The sequence below is a fragment of the Pituophis catenifer genome, unplaced genomic scaffold (genome assembly GCF_029215685.1).
Source record: "Pituophis catenifer annectens isolate HBS135680 unplaced genomic scaffold, rPitCat1.0.hap2 SCAF_15, whole genome shotgun sequence".
Lineage (NCBI taxonomy): Eukaryota > Metazoa > Chordata > Lepidosauria > Squamata > Colubridae > Pituophis > Pituophis catenifer.
In genome coordinates, this window is record NW_027256895.1 from 15937273 (window position 1) to 15954411 (window position 17139).

The following is a 17139-nucleotide window of genomic DNA, read 5'->3' on the forward strand; positions in this document are numbered from 1 at the left end:
TTAACTTCCCTCCCATTTTCTCCTCTCCTCTCCTCTCCTCTCCTCTCCTCTCCTCTCCTCCTCCTCTCCTCTCCTCTCCTCTATTCTCTTTTATCTTCTTCATTTTGCGCCATGTCGCTCCCATAATCACCTGTGCAGCCGCATTCTGGACTAGTTGGAGCCTCCGAGTGCTCTTCAAGGAGAGCCCCATGTAGAGAGCATTACAGTAGTCCAGATGGGAAGTGACGAGGGCATGAGTGACCATGCGCAAGACATCCTGGTCCAGAAAGGGACGCAATTGGTGAATCAGGCAAACCTGATAAAAAGCCCCCCTGGCCACAGCTGTCACATGATCTTCTAAAGACAGCCATGCATACAGGAGGACGCCCAAGTTGCGAGCCCTCTCTTAGGGGGCCAAGATCTCACCCCCAATAGTCAATGATGGAACCAGCTGGCTATACCTGGACATCGGAAAACACAGCCATTCGGTTTTGGAGGGGTTGAGGCTGAGCTTGCTTCTCCCCATCCAGATCCACATGGCCTCCAGGCACTGGGACATCACTTCAAGAGCATCATTGGGGTGGTCCGGGGTGGAGATGTACAGCTGAGTATCATCAGCGTACCGATGAAACTTCACCCCAAAACCAGGGATGATCTCACCCAGTGGTTTCACATAAATGTTGAACAGGGGCGAGAGGACCGACCCTTGTGGCACCCCACAAACAAGGCACCTCGAGGTCGACTTCTGTTCCCCTGCCAACACAGACTGCGTGCAGTCAGAGAGGAAGGAGGAGAACCACTGCAACACGGTGCCCCCCCCATTCCTAACCCCTCCAACCGGTGCAGCATGATACCATGGTCAATGGTATCAAAAGCCACTGAGAGGTCTAATAGGACCAAGACAGAGGAACAACCCCTGTCCCAAGCCCTACAGAGATCATCAACCAATGCGACCAATGCTGTTTCTGTGCTGTACCCCAGCCTGAAGCCTGACTGGTACGGATTCGTGACTGGTACGGATCTAGATAGACAGCTTCATCCAGGTACTGGGGAAGTTGTCGTGCCACCACACTCTCAACAACCTTTGCCACAAAGCAAAGATTGGAGACTGGACGATAGTTCGCTAATACAGCCGGGTCCAGGGAAGGCTTCTTGAGGAGGGGCCTCACCACCACCTCTTTCAGGGCAGAGGGGAAGAAACCCTCACTCAAAGAAGCATTAATAATCACCTGGAGCCAGCCTCGTGTGACCGCCCGGGAGGCCAGCACTAACCAGGAGGACACAGGTCCAATAAACATGTGGCAGCACTAAATCTACCCAGAATCCTGTCCATGTCCTCGGGAGTCACATGATCAAACTCCTCCCAGATAACACTCTCAAGACCCACCTCTGTCACCCCATCTGAACCTACCCAGTCAGAATCCAGGCCTTCCTGAATCTGAGTGATTTTATCATGCAGATATTGCACAAAATCCTCAGCCCTACCCTGCAAGGGGTCTTCCCGCACTCCCAACTGAAGTAAGGAGTGGGTCACCCTAAACAGGGCAGCTGGGCGGTTCTCTGCAGACGCAAAAAGTGCGGAAAAATAATTAGATTTTGCCGCTCTTATCGCCACTAGGTAGATCTTAATATGAGACATCACCAGTGTTCAGATTCGGACTGGCTGGCCCTCCAATCACTCTCCAGGTGTCTTTTCTGGCACTTCATCTCCCTCAGTGCCTCCGAAAAGCAGGGAGCCAATTGGGATTGGCACCGGGTCAGAGGCCGCAAAGGCACGAGCGATCCAAAGCTCCAGCGGCCGCCCTATCCCAGGCGGCCACCAGTTCTTCAGTCGAGTCATGAGCCAGAGCTTCAGGGACTGGCCCAAGCTCCATCAGGAACCTGTCCGGATCCATCAGGCGCCTGGGACGGAACCACTGTCCCAGGCGCCATTTTAACAATGAGTTAAAATGTATTTAGTCTTTCCAAAAAGAGCAAGAATCTAATCCAATCCAATCCAGTCTAATCTAACCTAAATCTTCTATCACCATTTAGCTAACTCTCTATGTCTCAACTAGCTACACAGAGCATGGTGGCTCATATGGTTAATGTACTAGTTTGATGATCAGACAGATCACATTCAAGATCAGGTTGCTACTGCTTGTTCACATGGGCTCTCATCACTCGCTCCAGCTCCTTGCTGACCCAACAGTTTAAAAGCAGGTGACCGTGAATAGATAGATGAGTAACATTTCAGTGGGCAACTTATTGAGAATATTAAAAGAGCCTCCAACTGAGTGTCCCCCAGAGAATGGTGATATTACCGACCAAAGTTTGTAGTATTTGCAGAATGATGTCATAATATACCCAATGGCAATATGATATTTATTTATTTAATTATTTATCAACAAGTATAAGGAAACAAGTATCTGTATAGACATAGACATGGACACATGAAAAAATGGTACAAATAAATGGATATAAATAGGCAAAACATAGCCATAAACACATAAAATGATTATATATAAATGGGAACAGTAGGACAGGGATGGTAGACACACTGGTGTTCTGATCCACTCCCCCTTAGGGACCTCTTAAGAAATGTGTAAGGTCCACAGTAGACAGTTTAAGGTAAAAGGTATGGGGGTTAGAGAAACTAACAACAGGATCAGGTGGAGTGTTCCAGACATTTACTACTCTATGTCTGAAGTCATATTTTCTGCAATCAAGATTAGAATAAATTACATTTAGTTTGTATGATAGCCCTTGTGTTTGTTGCAATATTTTTCAGGATCAGACTCAATAAACTTAGTAAGATTTAAAGGTTTAAATATATCTCCTTTTATTTACATTAGGCATTCTATATTCACTGAATATTCATAGGTAGAAGCAAGTAAATGAGGGCAAACAGCTCCTTATATATACAATGGGTGGAGCTAGATATGGGAGTGATGAATTATGAATACATTAAGAAGTGAAGAATAAGTTAACCCCTGATACCCCGTTCATATATTATTTACACATTATAGAATAAGGCATTTACATCTGACAAATCCCCCTCTAAATGCCGATTCGTTATGCAACACCAATTACATTCAGATTCAGAACAGTACAAAACATACAACTTAGAAGTTAAGTATTTATGCTGCTTAGCAGGTAAAGGTTTTGTCAATATGTCAGCTAATTGTTCTGAAGTTTCACAATGCACTGCTTTAATAAATCCATCCTGAGATAATTGTCTCACATGTTTAAATTTTATATCTATGTGTCTGGACCTTTGTCCAATGGCGTCAGATCTGGATATTTCAATAGCTGCTTTATTATCTTCATGCATAATAAAAGGCAAAGCAGGTTTTTTCCAAACATCTGAAATCAAATCATTAAACCATACAAGGTTATTTGCAGCTTTAGATAAACAAACATATTCTGCTTCTGTCGTTGAAGTGGCCACTAATTCTTGTTTACCAGTGTACCAGTAAACTGGACAGTCATTTAAGAGGAATATATAACCAGATGTACTTTTTCTACACGAGGTGTCTCCAGCCCAGTCTGCATCCGCATAACATGTAAGCTTTGGTTCTTTTTTATCGTTAGGTTCCAGCATTAAACAAAAGTCTAGTGTACTTTTCAGATATCTTAATATTCTTTTAACAGCTTCCCAGTGGTACATTGTTGGCTTGCTGACATGTCTGGATAATAAATTGAGGGGTAAAGCGATATCTGGTCTTGTCCAATTAGATATATAAAGAAGTGAACCTATGACTGATCTATAAAATGTGTTATCTTTGAATTCAGGGGATGATTCATCAGTATTTCTTAGAAAGTCAGTCTGCATGGGAGTATCACAAGGTTTGGCATTACTTAGATTGCATTTGTTTAAGAGTTCTATGATCTTATCTCTCTGAGTAAGTTTGAATCCTCTTTTAGTTTTATTAATTTGAACACCAAGATATTTGTTCACTTTGCCTAAAGATTTCAATGAGAAATGTTCATTTAGCTTGGTTACAAAAGTTTCTCTTCTCTCTTTATGTTTTCCTATGTATAAAATGTCATCCACATAGATCAATACAAATTCTATGTAATCATCACCCTTTTTAACGAAAAAACAGTTATCAGCAGTGGTGGCATTGAAGTCCATGGTTTTAAGTACTTTTACTAAACAATCATACCATCGTTTACCAGATTGTTTTAACCCGTATAAACTCTTGTTTAACAACCAAGTCTCATTCCTGTTTGTGTATTGACTGTGAGGTGCTCTTACATATATTTCCTTATCTAGTTTTGCGTGTAGATACGCAGTCTGTATGTCATATTGGAACACATCGAGATTAAGTGCTGATGCTACCACTAGAGCTGTTTTGACACTCTCGGTTCTTACTGTGGGGGAATACGTGTCAGTGTAATCCTCCGGATATTTCTGTGCATAACCTTGTGCGACTAGTCTGGCTTTGTATAGGGTATTGCCTCCCTCTAAGTTCTTAATTTTATATATCCACCTGGTACCAATAATTGTTTTATCCTTTGGTGCGATTGCAGGTGTAAATACATTTAGTCCTTGTAAGCTTTCCATCTCTTTTTTCATTGCTAATTCCCATTTTTCTTTTTCTTTACGAGGGAGTTTTAACACTTCCTCATATGTGTTAGGTGTCATTGACTCACCATCCATATGCATTATATAGTCCTTATATTTATTTGGCATCTGATTTCTGGTGTTTCTAATTGTTTTTTCAGGTTTACTATTGTTATCATGCAAATATCTTGCTTCCTTTTTTGTTAGTGTGTCTGTCTTTATTTTGTGTTGGCTATTTGTCCATGTTTTGGTTTTGTTTTTATATTTGTTGATATTTTGCTTTTCTATAGTCCCTTTCTCTTGAGATTTTGTATCTTTGTTGTTACTTGGAAATATTTCATTAAGATGTATTTTAGACCAGTTGGCCTGTTCATGGAACACAGCTGTTCTGGAGACTATAAATTTGTTATTACTATCAATGAATCTGTACCCTTTAGTGCCTGTCTCGTATCCCATAAATCTGAGTCTTCTGGACACGTTTTCTCCCTTTCTTCTCAGTTGCTTAGGTATGTGTACGTCTGCAGTGACCCCAAATATGTGCATGTGTGCCAATTTTGGTTTTCTATTATACATTACTTCATATGGTGTTTTATTTACAATGCTGGACCAGGTTCTATTCTGTGTGTAATTTGAATAATGTAAGGCTTCTGACCAGAATTGTTTGCTTAAGCCAGCATCTTCCAATGTGCATCTAATCATGGTTTGTAATGTTGAGTTCTTCCTCTCTACAATCCCGTTCTGGAACGCAGAAAATGGACTAGACATGTAATGTAACATTCCTTTGTCCTTTAACCATTGGGAGAATTCTTTAGACATGAATTCACATCCCCTATCTGTCATAATTTGTTTTATTTTGATATTGTGTTGTGTTTCTATGCGTTTATAAAATTCTTTAAATTTTTGAAAGGTTTCGTCTTTATGTTTTAATGTATAGACAAATCCATAACGGCTAAAATCGTCTACTATGGTCAAGAAGTAACGTTTTCTATAAGTGATTGATGGAGTTAGTGGACCAACTAAGTCCATGTGTACTAAATCAAAAATTTGGTTGGTTGATCTGGTGGATTTTCTTGGTCTGGGGCTAGTCTTTAGTTTTGTAGATTTACATACTGAGCATTCCAAATAGTTTTCACAATTTTTTATTTTGACACCTTCTGCGTGTTCAGTCATTTTTTGTACTACAGGAAAACTGGCATGTCCTAACTTCCTATGTAAGATGTGAGCACACTCATCATGAATTGGCTTACCTATTTTTGGTTTTTTTTCATTGTGTACATCTTTGTGATCATGAGATATTTTACATTCATCATTGTCACTGTTGCTAATGTTTCCATCATCTGCTTCAATACAATCTTCCATATTTGAATCAATGTTGTGCAACCATTTTTCCTTTGTTATTAGATAAGGTAGGCCTCCTTTAATTATTACAGTGCCTATATCTATTTTATTTTTCTCTAAAGTCGCCTTTCCTTTAGAAAAAACTATGTTAATATCAGAATCTCTACTTAGTTTTATGGCACTTAGTATGTTATGAGGTATTTCAGGTATTAGCAATACCCCCTCTATTTTTCCTAGACCTGGCAGTGTTACATTCCCTCTGCCTAACACTTGAACCTTTTCTTGGTTAGCTACCTTTATTACAAATTTATCTTCTACAAATGAAGACAATATATCTTTGTTATTAGTGGTGTGATTAGTTGCTCCAGAATCAATAAGCCAATTACTGTTCTCATTCTGCTGTGTGTTAGTGTTGTCTTGTTTATTTAATCCATTCAGTGAACCAGATTTTCTATCCTTTGAATTATCCCTGCCCCCTCTATTGTCTTTGTAATTTGGTGGGCTTCTGTATCTATGTCTATCCATGGAAGACTGTCTATAATTGTATTTGTTTCTATATTCTGACCTATGTCTTTCTTTTGAAATTTTGGGGCAATCTCTTCTATTGTGTTCCCTGGATCCACAGTTGTGACATTTAAATGTTTCATTATATTTTTCTTGGAAAGCTACTTTCCTATATGGTTTGTGTTCTATGTGATTGTTAGAACGATTCCTTCTTGAATTGTCTTCTGCTATTAATTTATTGGATAGACTTTCTATGGATAAGTATCCTAGATTGATTGTGTCTAAATGTGACATATAATTGTCCCATGATGGATCAAGTGAGTTGATAATAACACTTTTCATTGTTTGATCTGAAATCACCTCCCCCCTTAAATGCAGCTCAGCTCTTATTTTGTTTAAAGATATTAAATGCTCACTTATGGAAACCCCTGGTTTTATCCTAGATGAAAAGAAATCTTTAGACATCCTTGTGGTGGTAGCTACACTGTCACTGTGAAACAAATTGAACATGCATTGAATAATTTCTGAGACAGTCAGATTTTGCTTAATGCTATGATACATTGCAGGAGACACACTAGATATTAATAGGAAAAATGCTCTATGGTGTAAACAGTCTATTTTTAGAGTCCAAGGTCTTTTTGGGGGACTAGTGATAAAAAACAGTAAGTTTTCCTTCATAAAGACAACCTGGAGCTGCTGATACCATTCTTGCAAATTAATGCCATCTATCCTTAGCTTTGGGAAGTCACTGGGTAAATTTCCGACATTATTAGGTCCATTACTTACAACCTGAGGTAGTCCGTGGTCTCGCAAATGCAGAAAGTTACAAAACGGCGTGGGGATGCTCACAACGAGCCTGCACGGTCTCCTCGCCAGTTCATGTCTTCCCGGACCGTCTGCGTAGTCTCGCGCATGCGCGTTGTTCATTTCTTCCATGGAGTCGTCGTGAAAGGTTCTCCTCGTTGCGGCTCGTTCGTTCTGCTCCTCCTCAGACGAATCGGTCTCTGGCTCGACCTTGGGAGTCTTGACGATGGCGGCTGCTCTTCTTCTTCCTTTGAAGGCGTTGGTGCTTGCTTCGGTCTGTGGCGTGGGGTGGTATCGGCAGGGCTCTCTGGGTTCGGGCGTCGGCGCTCTCGTAGTCAGAATGGGAGCGGGCAGGTCTTGAGGCATTGGCTTGCTCGCTCGCTTCTTCGTTAGCTTTTTTGTAATTTTTAATTTTGGTCCAAAAGCAGCAAAAAGCGTTTTCATTGCTGATTTTATTTGATTGTTTGTTGAATCACCTTCACTTTCTGATTCTGATTCTTCTGAGGTGTTTGAATCTTCTTTTTCATTTTCGTTGTCTGACAATGTTTTTCGCGCCAGAAATTTTGAATTGAGCTTTCTGATTGGCTCTGCTTCGCTCACCCTGGAGGTCTGTTGAAACCAAGATGGCTGCCATTCAAAATTTCGCGCGGGATCACCGGTTTTCTTCTTCACAATAATTTTTTCTGTAGTCATATCACTCACTATTTTTGGGTCTTTTGATTTTTCATTAGTGATGTGCTTCTCTCTCGCTGCTCCGCTGTTCTTCAGCATATCTTGGAGGTTCGCGATGAAGCTTTCATCGTTCTTCTGGCTCTTCAATAGTTTTAATATCTCTGACCTGAGTTCGTTATTCTCTATTTCGATTTCCTCCTGGTCATCATTTTCATCTATTATTTCTTCGTCTTCAGTGGTGTATTCTTCGGATTCTCTCGAAATCGCGTTTGTGGATTCGTTGATTATTTCTTGTTCTGTTCCCATTTCTTTGCTGTATGCCCTGGTGTTGGGCCTATCTTTCTTAGACATTTTTAAGTTTTTATTGAGTCAATTAACCATCCTCTGCTACCAGCTTGTTGCAATATTTTTCAGGATCAGACTCAATAAACTTAGTAAGATTTAAAGGTTTAAATATATCTCCTTTTATTTACAATAGGCATTCTATATTCACTGAATATTCATAGGTAGAAGCAAGTAAATGAGGGCAAACAGCTCCTTATATATACAATGGGTGGAGCTAGATATGGGAGTGGTGAATTATGAATACATTAAGAAGTGAAGAATAAGTTAACCCCTGATACCCCGTTCATATATTATTTACACATTATAGAATAAGGCATTTACATCTGACAGTGTTATTGCGGTTGAAGTTAAAAAAATCATTAACAGGTAGGATGTTATGGTTGATAATCTTGTGTACTAAGCTTAGGTCTGAATGTAGGCGGCATAGTTCAAGGTTACTCAGGCCTAAAATTTCAAGCCTGTTAGTATATGGATTTTATTGCGAGCAGAGGAGTTGAGTACTGTTCTTGTAAAATACTCTGGACTCTCTCTAATGTATTAATGTCAGAAAAACAGTGTGGGTTCCAGGCAGATGAGCAGTATTCAAGGATAGGTCTGACAAATGTTTTGTATGCCCTAGTTAGAAGTATAGCATCACCAGAGAGAAAACTTTGTAAAATAAGGTTGCCTAAAAAGGCAACTCTTAATGCCTTTTTAGCAATGTCGTTACAGTGAGCTCTAGGGCTTAGATCTTTTGAGATGAGTACTCCTAGGTCCTTGACAGAGTGTGGGTCATCTTTTACAGCATTTCCGCTCAGCTTGTATTTGATGTTCTGATTTTTATTGCCAATGAACAGGACTGAGCATTTGGAGTTGCAAATTGCTTAACCATTCAGATACATAATCTAGGTCATTTTGTAGGGTAGTAGAATTGTCTGTGGTGTTAAATAGTGTTACATCATTGGCAAAGGACAAAGGTCACAAAGGTCATTAATATAAAGCAGAAAGAGTGTTGGTCCTAAAAGGCTGCCTTGGGGAACACCACTGTTAACTGGTGCAGGGTTTGATATAGCATTTCCACTTTTAACTACATCATAGGGACTGTCCCTTCCCTCCAAGTACCTATTTGCATAGGAATAATAATAATAATAATAATAATAATAATAATAATAATAATAATAATAATAATATACCGCCCTTCTCCCGAAGGACTCGGGGCGGTGTACAGCCAAGATTAAAAATATAAATGTACAATATCATAGTTAAAATTAATTAAAATCATTAAATAGTTTTGGACAAATTTGGACAAATGTCGGAACAGTAGGGTCTTTTTTTTTATTTTTTTATTTTTTTTTATTGAAAAAGTTTTTCAAATACAGATTTTTCCCCCTTTTTTCCCCCCTCCTCCCTAACCCCCCCTCATCCTCCCCTTCCCCTGTGACTTCTTCATAATAAAGCCCAAATTCATAACAGATTATATCATACTTTGCCATCCACTTACTCCATCTCCATATGCTGACCCTTTCTTTCTAATAAAATTATCATATCCCCCTTATACTATACTATACTATACATTTCAAAGTGACATTCTATTATAACATTATCTAATAACTCCTAATTTAACATAATAATATTATTATATCTCCCAATTTAGCGATTTCCACTCATAATCTACCCTTTTACTACCCCCCATACATATATCTCTTAAGTCAAATCTTTTATATATATTAATATGACATTTCAAAACAACCTTCCACTATAAGACTATATAGTAAATCCTAATTTAACATTTATTCAGTTCAGCTACCCATTTCCTTCCCCCCCCCATCGTTATATCTCTTAGCTCAAATCTTTTACATATATTCACATCTAAACATAATATCCTTTTTCTTTAAACTAAACAATCAATAACCTAACCTATCTCTACCCAGCACAGAGAAAGACCTGGAGGTCAGAGATGTTACGAATATCCGGGGGCAATTCATTCCAAAGGGCAGGAGCTCCGACAGAGAAGGCTCTCCTCCTGGGTATCGCCAGCCGACATAACTTGGCCAAAGGTACCCTGAGGGGTCCCTCTCTGTGGGAGCGGACTGGTTGGTGGGAGGCTATGGTGGCAGAAGGCGGTCCCGTAAATAAACTAAAGGATTGTTGTTCTTTGAAATAAATAGGTGTGTGTGGGTGTAGGAGAGAGACAGAGAGAGAAACATGTGGGGTAGGCATACTATTAATACATCAGTTGATTCATACATCAACTGTCAAGTTAAAAATTACGTGAATAACTGCATCTCTTTAATAAGATTTCATTGTCCATCTAGGATTATGTATGGAAAGAGAATAAATATGGATACAGAAATACAGAATTGCTAAACAATCTCATGTTTTTAATTTATATAATAGAACTACTTCAGGAAGTAAATGGATTATGTCTAATTACACTGGTTGCAATTCACGTTGCTGGATGTCACCCTTCAAGCTAAGCAGGGCACAGAATATGGTAATTTTGGACCAGGTATGGGTTAGAAAGATCTTCCAGGAGAGATAAGTTGAAAACTGAGTTACTGCACACTAGAATAGGCCAAGAATCGAGTTTAAAAAACTGAGGTTCCAGAAGCACATAGATCACGAATGAATCTGAGCTTGGTGCAAATTTTCTGACAAGGTACAGCAATTGGCAACAAGGGGCAGGACTCATTTAAGCTGTCAACACCATTCTTTTTTTTTCTTTTTTTTTAAATAGTTTTTATTGAATATAAATATTAAAAAAGACATACGTAACATATACACAACGAACATTTATACAACATATACACAAAAAGAATATAATTTCTTCTTAAGCATTTTTTCAGAGTGACGTTCTACAATTCTACTTATAATATATTCCTTCACCTTTCTGTAATCTAATAATATTTTTATTACATATATATGTATCAATCGGTAATATATCCCCTATATTTTTTGTATATTTCTAATTTTTAACCAATTATACCAACTATTCCATATTTTATAATAGTCTGATTCTTCTTTTTCTTGTAATTCTTTGGTTAACCTATCCATTTCAGTGCATTCTAAAATTTTCCCTATTACTTCTGTTTCACTTGGTATTTTTTCTTGTTTCCAATTTCTTGCGTAGGTTATTCTTGCAGCAGTTAATATGTGAATTGTAAGATATTTAATATCCTTAGGGTATGATTTGTTAAAGATTCCTAATAAAAATGTTTCTGGTTCTTTTTCAATCTGTGTTTTTGTTATTTGTTCCAACCATTTTTTGATGTTAGACCAAAATTTCTTTGCTGCCGGGCATGTCCACCATAAATGATAGAAAGTCCCTTGTGCCTTTTTGCACTTCCAACAAATTGGGCTATTTTTAGGTTGTATTTTTGCCAATCTGGTTGGAGACATATGCCACCGATAAAACATTTTCAGTTGGTTTTCCTTGTACGCCGTTGCTTTCGTTAACTTTAGGTTTTCCTGCCAGAACTTTTCCCATTTTTCCAAAGGTATTGTGTGTTTGATATTTTGAGCCCAGTTAATCATCGTTTCTTTGACTGTCTCTTCTTCCAATTTATAGCGTAGGAGAAATTTATAAATTCTACTAATTAATTTATTTTCTGAATCTAATATAATTTTATCTATTTCTTGTTTTTGATTGTAAATTTCATATGTTTTTATATGCTCTCTATATTTGGATTGTATTTGAGTGTAAGTCCACCAGTCTATTCCTCTGTGTAAATCTGTCTCCAATTGTTGTTTTGTCTTTAGTTTGCCTTGATAGTCAATTATATCTTTATATCTAATTATTTTTGTCTTATCTGTTAAATTTGGATGTCTAATTGATTCCGCCGGTGCTAGCCAATTTGGTATCTTCATATAATGTTGTTTTTTAATTTTAAGCCAAATTTGTAATAGTGAGTTCCTTATTGTATGTGTTTTAAAATATGAATGTGTTTTGTATTTCTCATCCCACATAAAGGAGTGCCAGCCAGTTTGAAGTTTGTGTCCCTCAATTGTTAAAGTTCTAGAGTCCTTTAATTCTATCCAATCTTTGACCCACGATAGTACTGCTGCTTGGTAGTATATCTCCCAGTCAGGGAGTGCAGCTCCTCCTCTATCTTTTGTATCCTGAAGCAGTTTAAATTTTATTCGTGGCCTTTTCCCTTGCCAAATAAATTTAGATGTTATTTTATTCAGCTTTTCAAAAAACGGTTTATCTATTTTAATTGGGGTGACCTGAAACAAATATAGAAATTTAGGTAATATAATCATTTTGATAGCCGAAATTCTTCCTAGGAATGAAATGTGTAAATTTTCCCATTTTTCTAAATCTTTCTTTGTTTGTTCTAGTAATTTATCATAATTGTTTTCTTTAATTGCTGATGTTCTTGTGGATAAGCAGATTCCTAGATATTTTATTTTTTTTGTTGTTTGAATTTGTATATTATCTATCAAATCTTTTGTTTGGATTTCCGTAAGGTTTTTAACAATTAGCTTCGATTTATTTTTATTAATTTTTAGTCCAGCCACTTCTCCAAATTCTTCTATTTTTTGAAACAAATTAGGTATAGATTCCATAGGATTTTCTGTCAAAAACACTAAGTCATCAGCAAAGGCTTGAACTTTGTATTCTTCTCTATTAATCCTTAAACCTTCAATTCCTTGATCTTCTCTAATTTTTTTCAACAGGGTTTCCAATGATAGAATATATAGTATTCTTTTTAAGGAGAAAGTACCATGTGTGAGCTTGGTTCTACAATTTTCACAAAATGTCCTGATGCTGGGGGTGTATGTGCTCAAGACCTTGATTGACTGACTTCTCTTGTACTTTGTCTCGCTGATAAGAGATGTAGTCTGACATTATGTTCAGAAAAGTTCTTCAGTTTCTCTAAAAAAGCAGAGAAGATGATGCAATGTACAGCCGTATCATTGCGTTCTGTCACACTTTCAAAGTTGGCAGGGTGAAAAATAGGAATCCCTTGTATTTGTGAAATGACCTTTATTTTTAGTGAAGTAAATGTGAAAATACCTTGAAAATCTCTCAAAACTATTCTATTTTTTTTTAATTTTAAAAAGCAAAACTTTATTCATTCTTTAAAAAAAGCATTTAAAACATACAAAAACTTGATTAAGTTAAAAGTTAACTTATCAAGAAACAAATTTGCATATACATATACAATAATCAACATCAACTACTAACTAATTTCTATTATTATATATACATATATACAAACCTACAGTGACATATTTCATTTTCTATTTATCTGACAGTGCTCTCAAAACTATTCTAAAGATCAACTCATTCCTACCAAAATTGAGGAAAAGATATTCTGAATCACTTTCTTATAGCCTGCCGTTCTTTTACTGAGGAAAAAGAGGAATATTTTGACAGGGATGTTGTGAAGCTCATGGGCTGCAGGATTTAAATCAATTCATTTTTGTATTCATGCATATTTTATCCTGTTCTTGATTAGGTATTGCCTACTATTCTGATTAGGGCTCAGAATCATTATCTAACATAAAAAAAAAAGATTAAGGGAACATTCAGGTTCTGAAGTGAACTTCTCAGAATTATTACTTTGTATGTCCTATTGATGTGGTGATGGATGGAAAAAGACAGAACCTCAAATTGGGCAAAAAAATCCCTATATGCTAAAAGCAACCAATTAGGTTTCATTCAACAGATATGGTGTTAAAATCAGTTTCATTTTTTCATTAGTTGCTCTTTCTTATTCAGATTAGGTCTCAGAACAATGATATAACATTTGGGGCAAAATATGCACAGCAGTAATCCAGCTGCTGAAGCCAAAATGGAGAAGATCTCAACAGCCACCATGTATTTCCCCTTGGTACTCAAATAGGTGGGAACAAACGACACCCAGACACTGCAAAAGACCAACATGCTGAAGGTGATAAATTTGGCTTCATTAAAGGTGTCAGGCAAATTCCTGGCTAGGAAGGCCACAGTGAAACTGACAGCAGTCAAGAACCCAAGAAAGCCAAGCATTGTATAAAACATGGTGGTTGAACCTTCATTGCATTGTAGAACAATTTCTTCAGCCATGGAGTGCATGTCAGAATCTGGGAAGGGAGGAGAAATTGTGAGCCACACCACACAAATGCAGAATTGTATCACTGAGCAAGATAGGACAATAGAGATAGCCAGCCTATTCCCCACCCATTTTCTCATTTTGGATCCAGGCTTGGTGGCCATGAAAGCAAGAACCACTATGATTGTTTTCCCCAATATACAAGAAAGAGCTACAGAGAAGATGACGCCAAAAGCAGTTTGTCGCAAGAGACATTTCACTTGGGTAGGTTGCCCAATGAAGAGCAAAGTGCAAAGGAAAGAGAGCAGGAGAGCAGCGAGAAGGCTGTAAGTGAGGTTCCTATTATTGGCTTTCACAATAGGTGTGTCCTGATACTTAGTGAATATCCCGAGCACCACAGCTGAGATGAAAGAAAAGGAGACTGCAATCACTGCCAAAGAAATCCCCAAAGGTTCTTGATAAGTTAAGTAAATTATACTTTTTCGAAGGCAACTATCTTTATCCTTGTTTGGATATTGATCCTCTGGACAAGGAAAACAGTCATCTAAGTCTGAAAAAGAAACCATTCATAGAAACATTATCTCATCATTTCATTTTCAGTATATTCCGATATTACAGCAATCTGTAGACTTAATTAAATATCAGTTTGATTACTGGAATGACTTTTATATGGTGCTGCCCTTGAAGATCATTTGAAAAGCACAAGTGGTTTGCATTGCAGTGGACATGCACTTAATTCATCTATAGTTCTATTACTCTGCATGAACCATACTGGCTCCTAGTTGCTTACTCTATGTAATTCAATTTTCTGATCATCACCATTAAATCCCTGGATTTCACTGGGCCAAATTATAGATGAAACCACCTTTCTTCCATGTTATCTGTATTTTTCAATGAGTTTGACAGGTAGGCATGTTCCAGCTCTTTTGTGTTAAGTTTTGCCATAGGATACTTCAGAATTGAATCTGGTCTATAGGGTCCATCCTTTTCCAAGGCTGTTTTTGCCCTCCCTAAGCTCCAAGAAAGCCTCTGGAGCCAGGGGAGGGCAAAAAACAGGCCTTCTTGCCCCATCAGAAGTTGGGAAATGAACCATTTCCAGCCTCCAGAGGACCTCTGGGGAGTGGGGAAGGCTGATTTTGCTCTCCCAAGGCTCAAAGAAAGCCTCTGGAGCCTGGGGAGGATGAAAACTGGGCCTACTGGGCATATCGTGTCACCGCGTGCCAAACGTAGGGGTGTGTGGTGAGTGGTGTGGTGTGTGTGGCACATTGAATTATGGGTATGGGCACACATGCGCCGTACATCCCTGCGCTCCCCCCCCGCTTTTGGCACGCAAGGGCAAAAAGGTTAGCCATCATTGATATAGAGCAATATCCCTTATTAATCAGGATGCTAAGATTTTTACAGCAATATTGGCAAATAGATTGAATATATTTATAGAGAATTATATTTAAAATGACCAGTCTGGATTTTTAAGAGGCTGATAAATGTCAGATGTAGTAAGAAGGGTATTAAATATAGGTTACTATATAAAGAATCAAAAATTGAAGGCAGGTTTATTTCCATTAGATGTATTTAAGGCCTTTGATTGTGTGGAATGGCCTACATTGAAGATATTAATAGAGAAGTTAGGTTTTGGAAAAAATATTAGAAAAGTGATAAATCAACTATATTCAGAGAAAAAAGTGAGAATAGTTATAAATGATGGTGTTACAGAGAGAATAACCTTACACCAGGAAATGAGACAGGATTGCCCTTTATCCCCAGTTTTATTTGCATTCTTGATGGAGGTTTTGGCAAATGCAATTATGGAACATTCATTGATTGAAGGGATTGGTGTAGATAAGAAAACAAAAATAAGTTTATTTGCAGATGATACATTATTAACATTTCAAAATCGTGTAGTTATTATACGGAGGATATCTTTACACCTGAACAAATTTGGATTAAAAATAAACTGGGAAGAATGAGAAATTTTCTATCCCGATATTATATTGTATTACAAGTCATAAGTTTAAATTTACAGTATAAGCAAATTGAATTGGTAAATACTGAGAATAAAAAAAGAGTACATATTTACTCATAGATATATAAGGAGGAAAGATAGAATAATATTCGATTGTAGTAATAGATCGATAATATCTTAGGAACTGAATAGATAACAGTATTATAACAAATATCTTATTTTCCTTCTTGTCTTTTCCCTTTCCCTCTGATTTAATTTAATATAAACCTGAGTCATTGATATATTATTATATTGATAAATTGAAATAGAGTGAAGCAGTTTTTTAAAAATATGCATAGTGTGTTTATCATATATATAATTTATAGTAATCATAGATATACTATTGTTTAAGATAAGAATTGACATTTAATACTGGTAAGATTTAACAAACAGGCAAGAATTTAATAGTATATTTAAGATAGAATAGATACATGATTTGCTGAAATATTTGATTTTTTCCCTGCTCCCCAATAAATACCTTCTGACCCTTATATAACGATATTGAAAAGTGAACCACAGAAGAATTGACACGAAAGTTAAACAACTATATCATGTTCCCACAATTAATATAAATATAATATAAACCATTTGAAAAAAATTATCAACAATAAATCCCAACGAATTGACTTCATAACGTTGATTGTGTATGAAAATTTGGGAAGTGGTAAAACAGAAAATTAAGATGATAACTACAGGCCCACCTGCGACAACCAAAACAAGCAAAAGGATAATTTCCAACCAGACATCGACCATTGCATCACCGATACAACAAAAAACGATAGACACAATGCTATCTATAGAAAAAGAGAAAACTCCCCCAACATTTAATATTCAAAATATACATTCAGTCTTGGCAATGATATAAGAGGGGATGAACAAAACACAAGAATCAATAGCTAACAACCACGAGGAAACCAGGAAGAACC

At 37.2% G+C, this 17139-nt stretch overlaps 1 pseudogene; it reads right to left on the bottom strand.

Moving 5' to 3' along the window:
* Nucleotides 1–538, bottom strand: part of LOC139324440 (vomeronasal type-2 receptor 26-like) — a 37084-nt pseudogene extending 36546 nt beyond the window's left edge.
* Between the last annotated feature and the right edge of the window lie 16601 nt (nucleotides 539–17139).